General features: G+C 31.2%; 1 long non-coding RNA gene across 1 annotated transcript; it reads right to left on the minus strand.

The window, feature by feature from the left end:
- Nucleotides 1-9,364: 9,364 nt before the first annotated feature.
- LOC127731615 (uncharacterized) lies at nt 9,365-12,198 on the minus strand. The gene is made up of 2 exons (XR_007995632.1): nt 11,146-12,198; nt 9,365-10,137 (listed from the first exon to the last, which is right to left on the minus strand). It is a non-coding gene; the product is annotated as an uncharacterized LOC127731615 (long non-coding RNA).
- Between the last annotated feature and the right edge of the window lie 900 nt (nt 12,199-13,098).

A 13,098-nucleotide genomic window follows, 5' to 3' on the forward strand; every position in this document is an offset into this window, starting at 1 on the left:
ATTACATCGTTCAACAATCAAAATAATAGACAATTGAAAACAAACTGAAAGTGAAAGCGTTGTTTTTATAAAATTACATACATTATAGTAATATTATCGCATTCTGTTACGTATGTAGTAACACGCATAATGCCACGTAGTCAATAATGAAAGAGATTTGTGAAGAAAAAAGGGACTCATCGATAAAAAAAAATGTGAGACACTCATCCACCTGCAGCGTAAAAGGCAGTCATCATTGTGTTCCAAAATTATAAAATAAGGTGTACAAAGAATTATCACAACTAATAAGGTGATAAAGCTTTGACAATAATAGTTGTAATAAAAAATACTAGATGGAGATTGCCTTAATTACGACATGTTGTAAAGTTATAATTGTTATATGAAAAAGTGTCCGGGATAGTTCCGCAACCGATTATGAGTAACAGTTACTTATTGTTTATCGAGTACAACTAGTCTTCTTATTAATACCCAAAATCAGTAATGTACACACATGACTGATATGTCCTGATGTGACCTGCACAGGTACAAATTTTACAACTAATGGCCCCTTGTTTTCTTTCTTTTATTTTTCAGATTTGAGAAGAAAAAGGGACTACTTGATGAAAAACTGTCACAACTAAATTGTGAGACACTCATCTACCAGCATTGTTAAAGGCGGTCATCCTTGTTTTCTAAAATCATAAAATCAATAAGGTGTACACAGAATTAAAACAATTTATAAAGTAGCATCTTTACTGCAGAAGTTAAGGCGATAATTCTGGCCTTGCAGTTTATTGCTACTTTTGAAAAATCAAAGTTTATTATATGTTCTGATTCGCTAACATATCTTCATGCAATACAAAATACCAAAATTAAAAACCCGTTAATTCTAAAAATCCTTTACGTGATGAGACATTTGAGTAATAAAGAATTATATTTCTATTGGTGCCAAGTCATACTGGCATTCACGGAAACACAGTTGTAGATCAGGTAGCAAAGAATTCCCTGACCGACCCTATATCTAAATGTGAAATAACATATACTGATTTTAAATCTAATAAAATATGTTTTAGATGTATGGAAAAACGCTTGGAGTAAAAGGAACGACAATAAATTGCATGAAATAAAACCAACTTTATGAAAACCTTTAAACAAATTTATAAACAGAAAAGATAAGTGTGTTATTTCTAGATGCCCTATTGATCATGCTAGAAATACACAGAAATATCTTTACAAAAATGAAATTCAACCAGTATGTATACCTTGCGATTGCAAGTATACTATTAAAAACTTTTATGTGAAGGTCTTTCCACATAAAATTTCTAAATAATTGACAAGAAGCTACTTTCAGTTTACTCAGAGTTACTATTGGTGTCCAATCATAAGTTTCTTCATACTGATTAAAAACATTTGGTTTTTATAAACAGTTGTCTGAAATAAGAGATATTTTGCTACTTCTGGTTTAGAAAATGTCACTATCGGTCTCATATGATAGCTTTAGTCACATTGATTCCAAAAATATATGGTTAATATATACTTTTGCTTGACATAAGGATGATAAATAACAGCTTTCGGTTTAAAAAACATCACTTCTTGTACCATATGATAGGTTACCACACATTGATTCTAAAATTATATGGTTCTAAGTAATTCTAAATGAAACCAGTTCAGGAATTGGCTACTTTCGGTTTACAAAAGGTCACTTCCGACTGACCTTTTCAAGGTCATACATTTACCAACCTAATGCATAAGACCTTATAGCTTTAGCATGTAAAATATGAATTTGTTGCAAAGGTCAAAATCTAGAATGTCATATTTACCCTTGACCTTGAACTAAATTTCAAGATCATAAAACAAGGACCTCAAATCGAAAGACCCTAGGTCTCTACTGTATATGGTTAATGATTTATATCACAGCTAATTTTAAATATAAGAGAAAACTCCTATTAAACATCAACGTACCCTTTCAACCTAAATGTATGTGTTGCAACATGTCGCAAAAAACAATTTCGTCAAATATAATGTCGATATCTTTTACGGTTTCTGAGGAAAAGCCAAAAAAAGCCATAATCATGACCTTTAACTTTCACCGTATTTTTCATTTTTGTAGACCCTGGACCTCAAATCAAAATACCCTAGGTGTCTGTCACTTATGATTTACCAGTTACAAATACATTTCAATTATATTAAATATATAAGGGAAAATTACTCTCGTATGGAGTCTCTAGATTGCCTCGGTCAAAATTGATTTTGACAACCTGAAGATGTAACGTGCAATTTGGTCAAAAAATTTTGGCAGGTTCTTTTACGGTTACGAGTAGCAATCACAAGGAAAACAGTGTTCGGGGAGATAACTCTTACAAGGAAATGTGTTTTTTTAAACAGTGTCAGTTTCAAAAGCGTAAAAACTGTTCGATATCAAATAAAAAATATCAAAGCGACATCTTGCGGAATAAAATCGTCTCGCAAGAAATAAAAGTGGCGGAAGAAAAAACAAATAAGAATAATCAAAACAAAATCAATAGGTCTTTCAACGGAAAATTAAACATATTTTGATTGAATGTTGACTTTTCCGATATCCGAAAAAAAAACATTGTTATATAAATAATGTAAATAATATGTATGATTTATTTAATAATATTCCTGTTGAAATAATTGTTTCATTTTAAAAAGAAATTTGAATATATTCCAAATTGTTGTATTAGTTTGAAACGATTTAAAGTTTTCATCAGGTTATCTTATTGATGAAATTTTATTTGTGAATAAGTAATTTCGCTTTTAACTAAAGTTTTAGTACATTGAAAGACCTTTTGTTTGATTAAAAAAAAATGTCTTGTTATAATATTTAGAATAGCTCTGGAAGCGATATATCCTGTTTGTGCTGATGCGTCGTAAGTTAATCAATCATCAATCAATAAAGTAGTAAAACATGGACAATGATAATTGTCTTAAAAATACAACTAGTTGCAGATTTCTTTTTTGAGTTGTTATACAAATATTGTCCTTATATGAAAATGATTGAAGTGTCCGGTAAAGTCTCGCTATCGAGGGTGAGTTACAGTTACTTAGCATTGATCAAGTACAACTAGCCTTCTTATGAATACCCAATATCGAATAATGTACACCCGCATAGTAATGTCCTGATGTGACATGCATATGTACAAATTCGCCAACTTATACATGTTGGAAATGTTTACTCCTCCGTAGCACATGAGTTTACAACTAGGTTATCTTTTATCGATGTATCGTGATAACTAATTGGTTTCTTACATTAGTTATGTTTGGATATCGTCAGTAGTCTCTTTTGATTGACTATTTGTGGTGATATTTGTTGAGTCTCCTGGTTCTTTTTTCTATTTCTATTTCTTACGCCAGTTATAATCTTGTTTTCGGTATAGAAAAAATATGTTTTTTAAATTTTTATTTTCGACAATTATAAACCATTTACATATGAAGTTGTTTTTATCATCTGATTATGATATGAATGATATATGATATTAAGTCGTACTCCTTCCATGCTACAGATCATAGGAGGCGTCACAATTGTCGATATAGTTTAATTCAATCAGTTTTCCTTGTTTTCGTCTTTGTCTTTTGCCTTTGTATTGTCAGTTCTTCTCTTAAAATTACCAATTTATCATACATACGTAGTTACATACAGTAGCGATTGCCTATGGGAACATTTAGTAAATTCCAATATTACAAAAGGATAGAGTTCGCCAAAATTAAAAAAATGGCATTTGAACTTAGACAATAGTATTTCCTGAAATGTTTATTAATCAATAATCACAATGAAATATGCCATCACTTATTTCTGAATTCCTTGTTCATACGATTTTCAAATATTGATTTACTTGTAAGTGTCTGCTTGCAAGATTACCATTGAACAATGTGTTCCTATTGGAAACGATGAAATCATATCTTCAAATATTCAAGATTCACCGACGCCATCTTGAAATACTTTACGGTTATGGAATAGCTTTGTCACAGATGACCACGCGTATGTTCCACTAATTGTACCCACAATCACTTGTTCTTTTCCTCAGACACAAAATACAACGTATTATCGATTTTTTAACCTCCTGAGCAACACGATACATTTATATGTACACGGCAGCAAATCATGTTCCTCCGACTCATGTATGTAATATATACCCTTTATGTTCTCTGTTAGTGTTAAATTTAGAAAGAGTTTGAAAGCCACCGAAATTTATCTACCATTGTCTACTGGAGTCTTGGTAATATATTGAAACCATTCTTAAGCTGTTGCTAGTAGAAAAACAAATTTGTTCTAGTTGGTTTACAAATAAAAACGACTGTAATCAAGGTTACATGGCATTTCCTCGCACTATCACATTAATTTTTGTGTGTTTAAATTTTAATTTCAGATTAAAAATATTAATAATATATATATTTTATTTTGAAAATTCGTAGATATAAGAAATTGATGATGTGTCACTAAGTCAAAATGTAACAATCTGACATAATTAGACGATTATAATTTCATCAGAAGAACTAAGACCGCGAAACCATGTCGCTAGTGTGTTGATACACATACCATATTGGTCAATAAATTCTTAAAATGTATGTAGTATATAACTCTATTCGAGCAAGTTTTCATTAAGGAGCAAACCCGTGTTAATGAAGTGTTTAAAGTGTGAACATGGAAGAGCTTCAAGTGTTCACTTAGATATTAAACACCATACGATGGAGCAGATGGTGTGTTACTTCTAAGAAATTATGGGTAACATTGAGCGTTTACTTTTTATATGATATCCGAACAACTGATGCATGTGTTTGATAAGTTAACAAGTGTCTCTTCTGTGTTTAATACAAGGCCAATACCGTGTCTGGATCTGCGTCGCTGCATATAATTATTTGAGATGACATTGTTACGGCCAGAAATCACCTTTAACTTGTAGCCAAAAAAAGACACAAATCAAAAATAAAGTTTAACAAGATTTATTATACACAAGTTTACAAGAAATATTATACAATTTGAAATGTTAACTTAACTGTTAAATTATAAGTCCGATCCTTTGTCTTTTCTTTATCTGGATTTCTTCTCTTAACTGTACGGAATATGTCCAATCTAGTATGATGTAGTTAACGTAAATAAAGTGTCAATCCAATAACTCCAGAGAAAATATGTGAATCCAAGTAAATGAATGTCTAAACAAGTCTAATTTCGGTATCTGTATATATAGTTGTCAAGGAAACTTCTAGAACACTGTAGAATGGAAACACCTAGAAAATTATAGAACTGAAACTTCTGGAATATGGTAGAAGTTTAAATTACACATCGTATATTATATGCATTCCAGAATTATTATGTATAAGTATTAGTATGTATTATTACTTCAGATAGAAAGTTCTAATCATTCCATCAGTATTTATGATTGTTACAGTGATTTTTAAACTGCACAATTATAACATTATTTTGTAAACAACTATAAATATGATGTAAACATATTGTACATAGTACAAAGCCACACAAAAACAAATTAGGCCAAGATGAATAAACATGATAATACTAATATCATAACACCTCCCTCCTTAACTGGTTTACTCTCACCTTCATTAGTACGCTCAGAATATGGTTTTAACATATTAATATGACACACTCTATTTTATTTGCGCCGACCTTGAGTTCTCACAATATAATGTAAATCATTGATTTTACTCTCTATTGTATAAGGACCACAGTATTTAGCCGATAAAGGATATTCAGGGACTGGCAAACATACAAGTACCTTATCACCAGGCTCAAAACCTGTCCCTGGCATCTTTATCATACCATATTTTCATCTTATTTTGAACAGTTTTTAAGTTTTTCTGAGCAATTTGACAAGCAGTATACACTGTTTCTTTAAATCTAGATACATAGTCTAGCAGATTCAAGTCAGTGTGTTCAGTAAGCCATTTTTCCTGAACCAATTTAAAGGTCCCATTACAGTATGACAAAATACCAACTCAAAGGGACTAAAACCAAGGGTTTCTTGAACAGTCTCTCGGACCGCAAAAAGTAGAAAGTGAACACCATCATCACAGTCTCTGTCAAATTGAAGTCATAAGTTTTAATCATGTTCTTTAATGTTTGATGAAAACGTTTTAAGGCACCTTGAGATTCTGGATGACAAGCACTTGATCTATAATGAGCAATCCCTAACTGGTAAACGACCTGCTGAAATAAACCCGACATGAAACTTGAACCTAAATGTCCAGCCAAGAGGGTGTCATGGGTAAGACCAATAATTTCTTGCCTATAAACTTTAGTCATCTCCACTTGGTATACCACTCTTAATTCCTCATATGGGATAGCATCAGGGGCCTCCATTTCCTCACTAAAATGCCGTCCTGGTGGTAAAAGAATGTGGCCACTTCGTATGCTTCCTCCTGTGGTTGAGCCCTCTTGCTGAGCTGAAGAACCTAAGGGTCTTTATTTTGTTCTTCCACAAATTTTCTTCTGGCTATAAATGGCTGTTCACTTCTGGCCATTGCATAATTACATGTTTGTTAGTAATAGGTGGTCTTATCATGGAATTTTTCTGAGCCAAAGGAACCGTCAATGTCGGCAAGGAAAGTGTCAGAAAGGTCCATATAATCATACTGGTCTTCTTGCAAATCTTCATTTTGTTGTTTTCTTGCCAGCGCCCTAGTAACAACACAGGCTGGATACAGTTCAGCATCATCCTCAGGTGATTTTAACACCCACAACCGGTTCACTGGTAACAATTGGCTCAGCAACCACTTTGTTCCTAGATAGATCTTTCCTAGCAATAAGGGTGATTAGGACGAACACTCACAGGACCAGTAATTAAATCTGACTTCAGATAAGTACGTTAGAAGGGAACATCTATACAACTTAACTCCACACGCTGTAACAAAACGGAGGCAGCAAAAGACGTTTCCTTGGACAAAGGCAGCACACCTTCAAATAACAAAGTCTGAGAAGCTCTAGTGTTCCATAAAATCTTAATGGGCTGAGGAGTAGCATTATCAACAATAGAAACAAACCCATCAGACATAAAGGGTTTACAATTTTCCATGTAATCACAAAAACTCGACTTAAAAGCCTGACTCGCAGGACATTCCAACTTATAGGTAACAAGGGGTGTCTTACAAGCACTGGATTTGGGTTTATTATCTCTTTCATTCTTCTTCTAGAGTTTAAAACAATCAGCCTTCAAGTGACCATTTTTCTTACAATAAGCACAAGTTGTGACTTCTTCTCAAAAGTATAACATTTTGGACTAGACATATTATTACTGGATTGACTCTTATTCTGTGCAACAGGCTTATTATCAGTACGCTTAGTGCTATGATTTTTGTAAATTCCGCTCGAAGTATTAAAATTTTGACCTTTGAAACTTTTTGTATGTGAAAGGGTATAATTATCGGAAATACCAGCTGCATCTTGGAATGCCTCAACAGTTTTGTCATCTAAATGTGTTTTTAAGTCTTAATGAACACACTGCTTGAACTCTTTTAATAACATCAATTGTCTTATATTATCAAAATTGTTATATAATTTCTTTGACGTTTGAATCAACCTTTTGATAAGACCTAAATTTCTGTCTATATGCTTCTGGTACTAGCTTATAAGCTTTCAAAACTTCCTGTTGTACAGTGTCATAATCAGAACTTTTTTCTGATGAAAGTGCTGAGTAAATTTCAGCAGCCTTGCCCTCCTAAAACATTTTGCAGCATTGAAGTCCAATAAGGCTTTGGCCATTTCAAATTTTGAGCAATTTTCTCAAACTGTGGAAAATATTTATCAACTGTTTTTTTTCAAAAAGTCTGGAAACCAAACGTACATTTTATGCTGCATCAAAATATTCTGATTTTGACTCTTCATTAGTGTTGCTTTCTACTTTGACCATTTCAATTTTTATTTTCTCCATATCTAACCTTTCCCTCATTTTAAGTTCTGCCTGTTTTAATTTAAATTCATCTTTTTTTTTTCTTCTAATTGTTTTATTTTAACTTCGTTTTCCATTCTTTTTTTCCAATTGTTTTAATCTAAATTCATGTTCAATGCAAGCTGTCTAAATTTAAAAACATAAACATTTTCTACTTCAAGTTCAAGAGCCTCTGTATCTAGAATTTCAGCGTCAACTTATTCGTTTAGTACCAAATTTTTCATAATTGGTTTTCTCATGGATACTCTAAAATCAATTTTTAGATGTTTAGCAAGCAACACTAATTACTCATTCTTTAAGTTATCAAACCCTTACATGTCTGGCGATTTCAAAAATTTACCGGCATCAAATGCCATTTTGTAGAATTGTGTTAGCTAATTCTAATTCTATAAATTCAGAAAATTTTAATCTGATATTAACGTTTTCCCGTATGAGCCTCCGATTTCTGTTACGGCCAGAAATCACCTTTAACTTGTAGCCAACTAATGACACAAATCAATAATTACATTTAGCAAGATTTAGTATACACAAATTTACAAGAGATATTATACAAATTGAAATGTTAAGTTAACTGTTAAATTATATGTCGAATCGTTTGTCTGTACTTTATCCGGAATTCTTCTCTTATCTGTAGGGAATATGTCCATTCTAGTATGATGTAGTTAACGTACATAAAGTGCCAATGCAACAACTTCAGAGAACTATCGTGAATCCAAGTAAATTTATGTCTAAAAAAGTCAGGTTCGGTGTCTGTATATGTAGTCGTCACGGAATCTTCTAGAACACTGTAAAAGGGAAACTCCTAGAAAACTTTAGAACGGAAACACCGATATACGGTAGAATTCAAGTTACACATCGTTTATTATAATCATTTTAGAATACCGTGAGTATTCATGATTTCTAAACTGCACAATTATAACATTATTGTGTAAACAACTAGTAATATGATGTTAGCATATTATACGTAATATAAGGCCACACAAAACAAATTAGGCCAATATAAATAAACATGTCATAACAACATGTATACTGAAACATAATTAGTCATTCCTTTCAATCAAGCCAAGTAAACTTTTACGAACATTTTCATTGTACAATCAGAGCTGTAATATTTTTAACTATTGGCAAACAGAAAGTCGCCACAACTTAACATTATCAATCTGCACACCAAATATGAAATACTTTCCTTTCAACGAAGCCGTGAAAACTTTGACGAAAGTTTTCTATCAAAGGCATGACGATGTGGCCGAAACATGTAAAACATTGAAAACAACACGTTTAATATTGTCATGCGTCCGAAGCGCTTTTCTGGATTTACCCTCATCAGGAACGCTCAAAGCCAAACATTTGAACTCCGAGGGATATACAAGCACCAAAACGGTTGAAGATAAACGTTAAAACACTTTCTAGTCAAACCAGCTGCAAATGTATTTCATGATTTCGAAAGACTAATCATTTAGAAATAATCATTACATTTTATAAAACAAGAAAACTAACATGCATATACATATAAATATTTATAGTAGTCCCGCGCGTTAAATATAATACAATTTCAATCTACATGTTTACTAGTTTAATGACAGAAACAACGTATACATCAAATATATGTATGATAATTGAATTCACATTAAGAAATACATTGTAAGGTTATAGACATATTGTGTACAATTTTAATAACAACTTGAAGTACTATAAAAGTCTACAATATTGATTTGCCTCTAATCAATTGCTTCAAGACTATTCCGACAATATAAAATGCTTTTTCAATACGTTAAGTTCTATAATAACATTATCGGTAGGATAAATAGAAAAGTGAAATCAATTTGAATGAGTAACGGACATTAGGATATAAATTGTAGTTATATTACACTTGATTGGTTAGAAGTGTAGCTAATTATTTTGAATTTGATATAATACTCAGTCATGAGAGAGCATTTAATAATTATCTGACATAAGACAATATCAAAGTATGAATGATTCGTGTGATGCAACACGTACGACATAACTCTTTTGTGGTTGAAACAGATTTTAGGAAAAACAATGTAAAGTTTCTATTTTGATGTATCAGAAACATATATATTTTAAACATAAAACGTGCATGCAAATAAGACAAGGAAACTATATATTCAGATTGTTTAATATTGTTTTTGCATCGGAAGGAAGTGTTTTCCATCATTTCGTAGTTTCGCTAACGTTTATTACTGGCTGTCACTTTTGTCTTATGAAATCCATCAATCTGAAGAAATAAATGCAATGGTTGTGTTTGTTTAACTAACAATTATACAGCATACATGTTTACAAGTGATGCTATAAATTTGTTTATCCTTCTTAAAACGCATTGAAAATTCACACTTAGTTCGTAAACGATATAAGTAAAGGTTTGCTTAAATGTTCGCAGTTTTGTTGTCCACAACATTTACTTCCATATTTTTAGTTTTTAGATAACAAACTAGTCTATCGCTGTGTTGGTGTCCTTGGGCTGTTTTCTGCTCTTTGGTTGGATTGTTGTCTCTTTGACAAATTCCCCATTTCCATTCTCAATTCTCAATATTATAATATACTGAACAACTCCTTAAGGACTGTTATTGGTTCATTTTTTTTATCTTGTATTTAGGCACGATTTGACGCAATAAATAGTGTGAACTGATGTTGTTTATGTCCAGTTTAGGGAACAACAGTCATACAAGTCGTGTTAACATTTCAACAAGAACTGCATCTCCCCTTTGTAAAAGTGTACTATTGATTCTCTATTAACAAACAGTATATACTAACTCTGTATTTTGATAAATATATATAGTCACGTTATTTGTTGAAATTATCTGTATATGATGAGTATGTATCCGGTCTATAAGAGTACCAATCTTTTCAAATGGAACCGATTTATGTCAGAGACGACCATACCACTTAACTAAATAAATAGTGTCCTTCATAAGAAGCAACTTGCAAACGTAAGTTACGTTATCTCTTTACAAAAACAAGTTTAAAAGATAATACCGCAGAAAACTGCAATTTTGTGCATATCCTTATCGATCAGTTAGTAAATAGATGTATTGTACTTTTTCATGTAAATTTTAAGTATGAAACAAATTAATCGAAAATAAACATGTTATACTACGTGTATAGCTATCAATTATACATTTTTGTATTATCATTATATGTACTTCTTTTGATGACTAATTCATATAATGTACATCCGCGCCATCGAAGTAAAATATAAATCGTAAGCTGTATCTTCAATACTTACTTTCCACAGGTACAGCTACAATGAGAACATATTATATCATCGTCGGACTTTTGTCAAAATTTATTTACCTATCGGACCTAACAGTGTAAGTTCTATAGTTTGAAACGGTTCACATATTGTCTTTTTGGGATTTTGTTTAGCTTACTTAATATACGGTATTTGTATTTCTCACTATTGCAAAAGCCTGTAATGTGACTTATTGCAACTACCATCAACATAATTTACTCTATATTGGGTAGCTGTCTTATTGGCAATTCTACCACATTTTGTAATGTTAATCCTATTGGCTAATAGATTAATGACTGAACACATAATTTATCAAATGAAAGTATTCAAGTTTTTTTTTTTATTTTTTTATAAGCAAAATAACAGACTGAGTGTTATTTATGCATCTTGATAACAATTTTCAAACATTGCAACTATCACCTTTTTCCACTTTTATAAGACGACTGCCATTTGTCATATGATTCCTATGACAACAAATGCTCAAAATTTTTAGTTTTATTTTTGGATTTGGTACTTGACAGTTACCGACTAAAGTTAAATAATACATATATTTGAAACAGTAATGGTATGATATATATATATTAAATCACATAAAAGCCAACACATGTTGTTTTTTTGTAATTCTAAAACTATGTTTTAAAAACATATGACGTCATACATTTATTATTAATCGGAAACGACATTGAATGGCGACAATTAATCAAATAACCAGGAACACTGGTTTACAGCATAGTATGTACATATCGGGAATTGATACATTGCTTGGACATATAGATATATAACATGAAAGGAATAATGAGAAAGTAGACACAACATAAAAAATATTGTTACAATTTAGACATATTGTCACCTTTTTGCAGAAATACGGACATACTTAACATATACGATATTTGGAGAACTTGGAATATCGTTACGCAATTAGATCGTGTTGCAACCTGCATAGTTAAGTACATTATTCAAGTGTCAAAGACTATTGTCATGTTATAAATTGCAATATAATTGTAAACTATACTTATCTGGAGCCATATAGAAGCCACCGTAGTATAAGTATTATAGAAGCAACCTCAGGATAAATAGTAAAGTGATAGTAGAACTGACAGCTTTTTGTTGAATGTTATAGTCAGTAATCATGTCAAAAATTAAATTTTTGTGTGAATAATATTTTATAATAACAAACATATAATGTTTTCTGAAGCACTGGTTAAACTTCAGTCTTCTATTGCCTGACTTGTCTTACTGTCATAACAAATAACAAATGCAACTAGAAAACAGGTTTGTTCTTTTATCAATCAAAAAATTATGTGAGTGATAATTAGTTAACTGTGCATATCAAAGGTTATAAAACTTTCAAACATTGTCCGTTTACAGATACATGTACAACATTTTAAACCTGATCTCTTTAATAAGTTTCTATACTGTTTTATGGAATACTCTGTTACTACTGGCAGTGTATTTATCAGGTTATTAAGTCGTAATGATTTACCTACACAACGTTTAAATCAATTTGTAGGCATTTTGTCCAAAAAAAGTAATCAATCTTTTTGTTTCAATAAATTATTCGTTGGGTTAAAGACATTTATAACATTTAGATTTGTAAACGTAACAAATGTTATATTGAACATAATCAAGAAAGTATTTAATACTTGAAATATTTTGTTTTAAAGATACTAGAGAGAAACAATGTGTTGTTACAGATATTTATAGACAACAATACGAATTGTATTGTCAATTTGTTCACGTTTGAATTTAGACTGCTTAGCATTTCGTTAAAAATGATACTGACTAAAATATCGTATTACTTCGAATATACGAATGGATTTTGTTACTTCTATATAATTGCGTCTTTATTAATTAGAACTGTTTTTGAATTGTCCAATTTCAATAAAGCACCATACACAACATTCACTATCAATTGCTCCATGTGCTCTTTCATTCTTCTTTTTTGTA

This window comes from Mytilus californianus, unplaced genomic scaffold (assembly GCF_021869535.1).
Source record: "Mytilus californianus isolate M0D057914Y unplaced genomic scaffold, xbMytCali1.0.p SCAF_20, whole genome shotgun sequence".
Classification (NCBI taxonomy): Eukaryota; Metazoa; Mollusca; class Bivalvia; order Mytilida; family Mytilidae; genus Mytilus; species Mytilus californianus.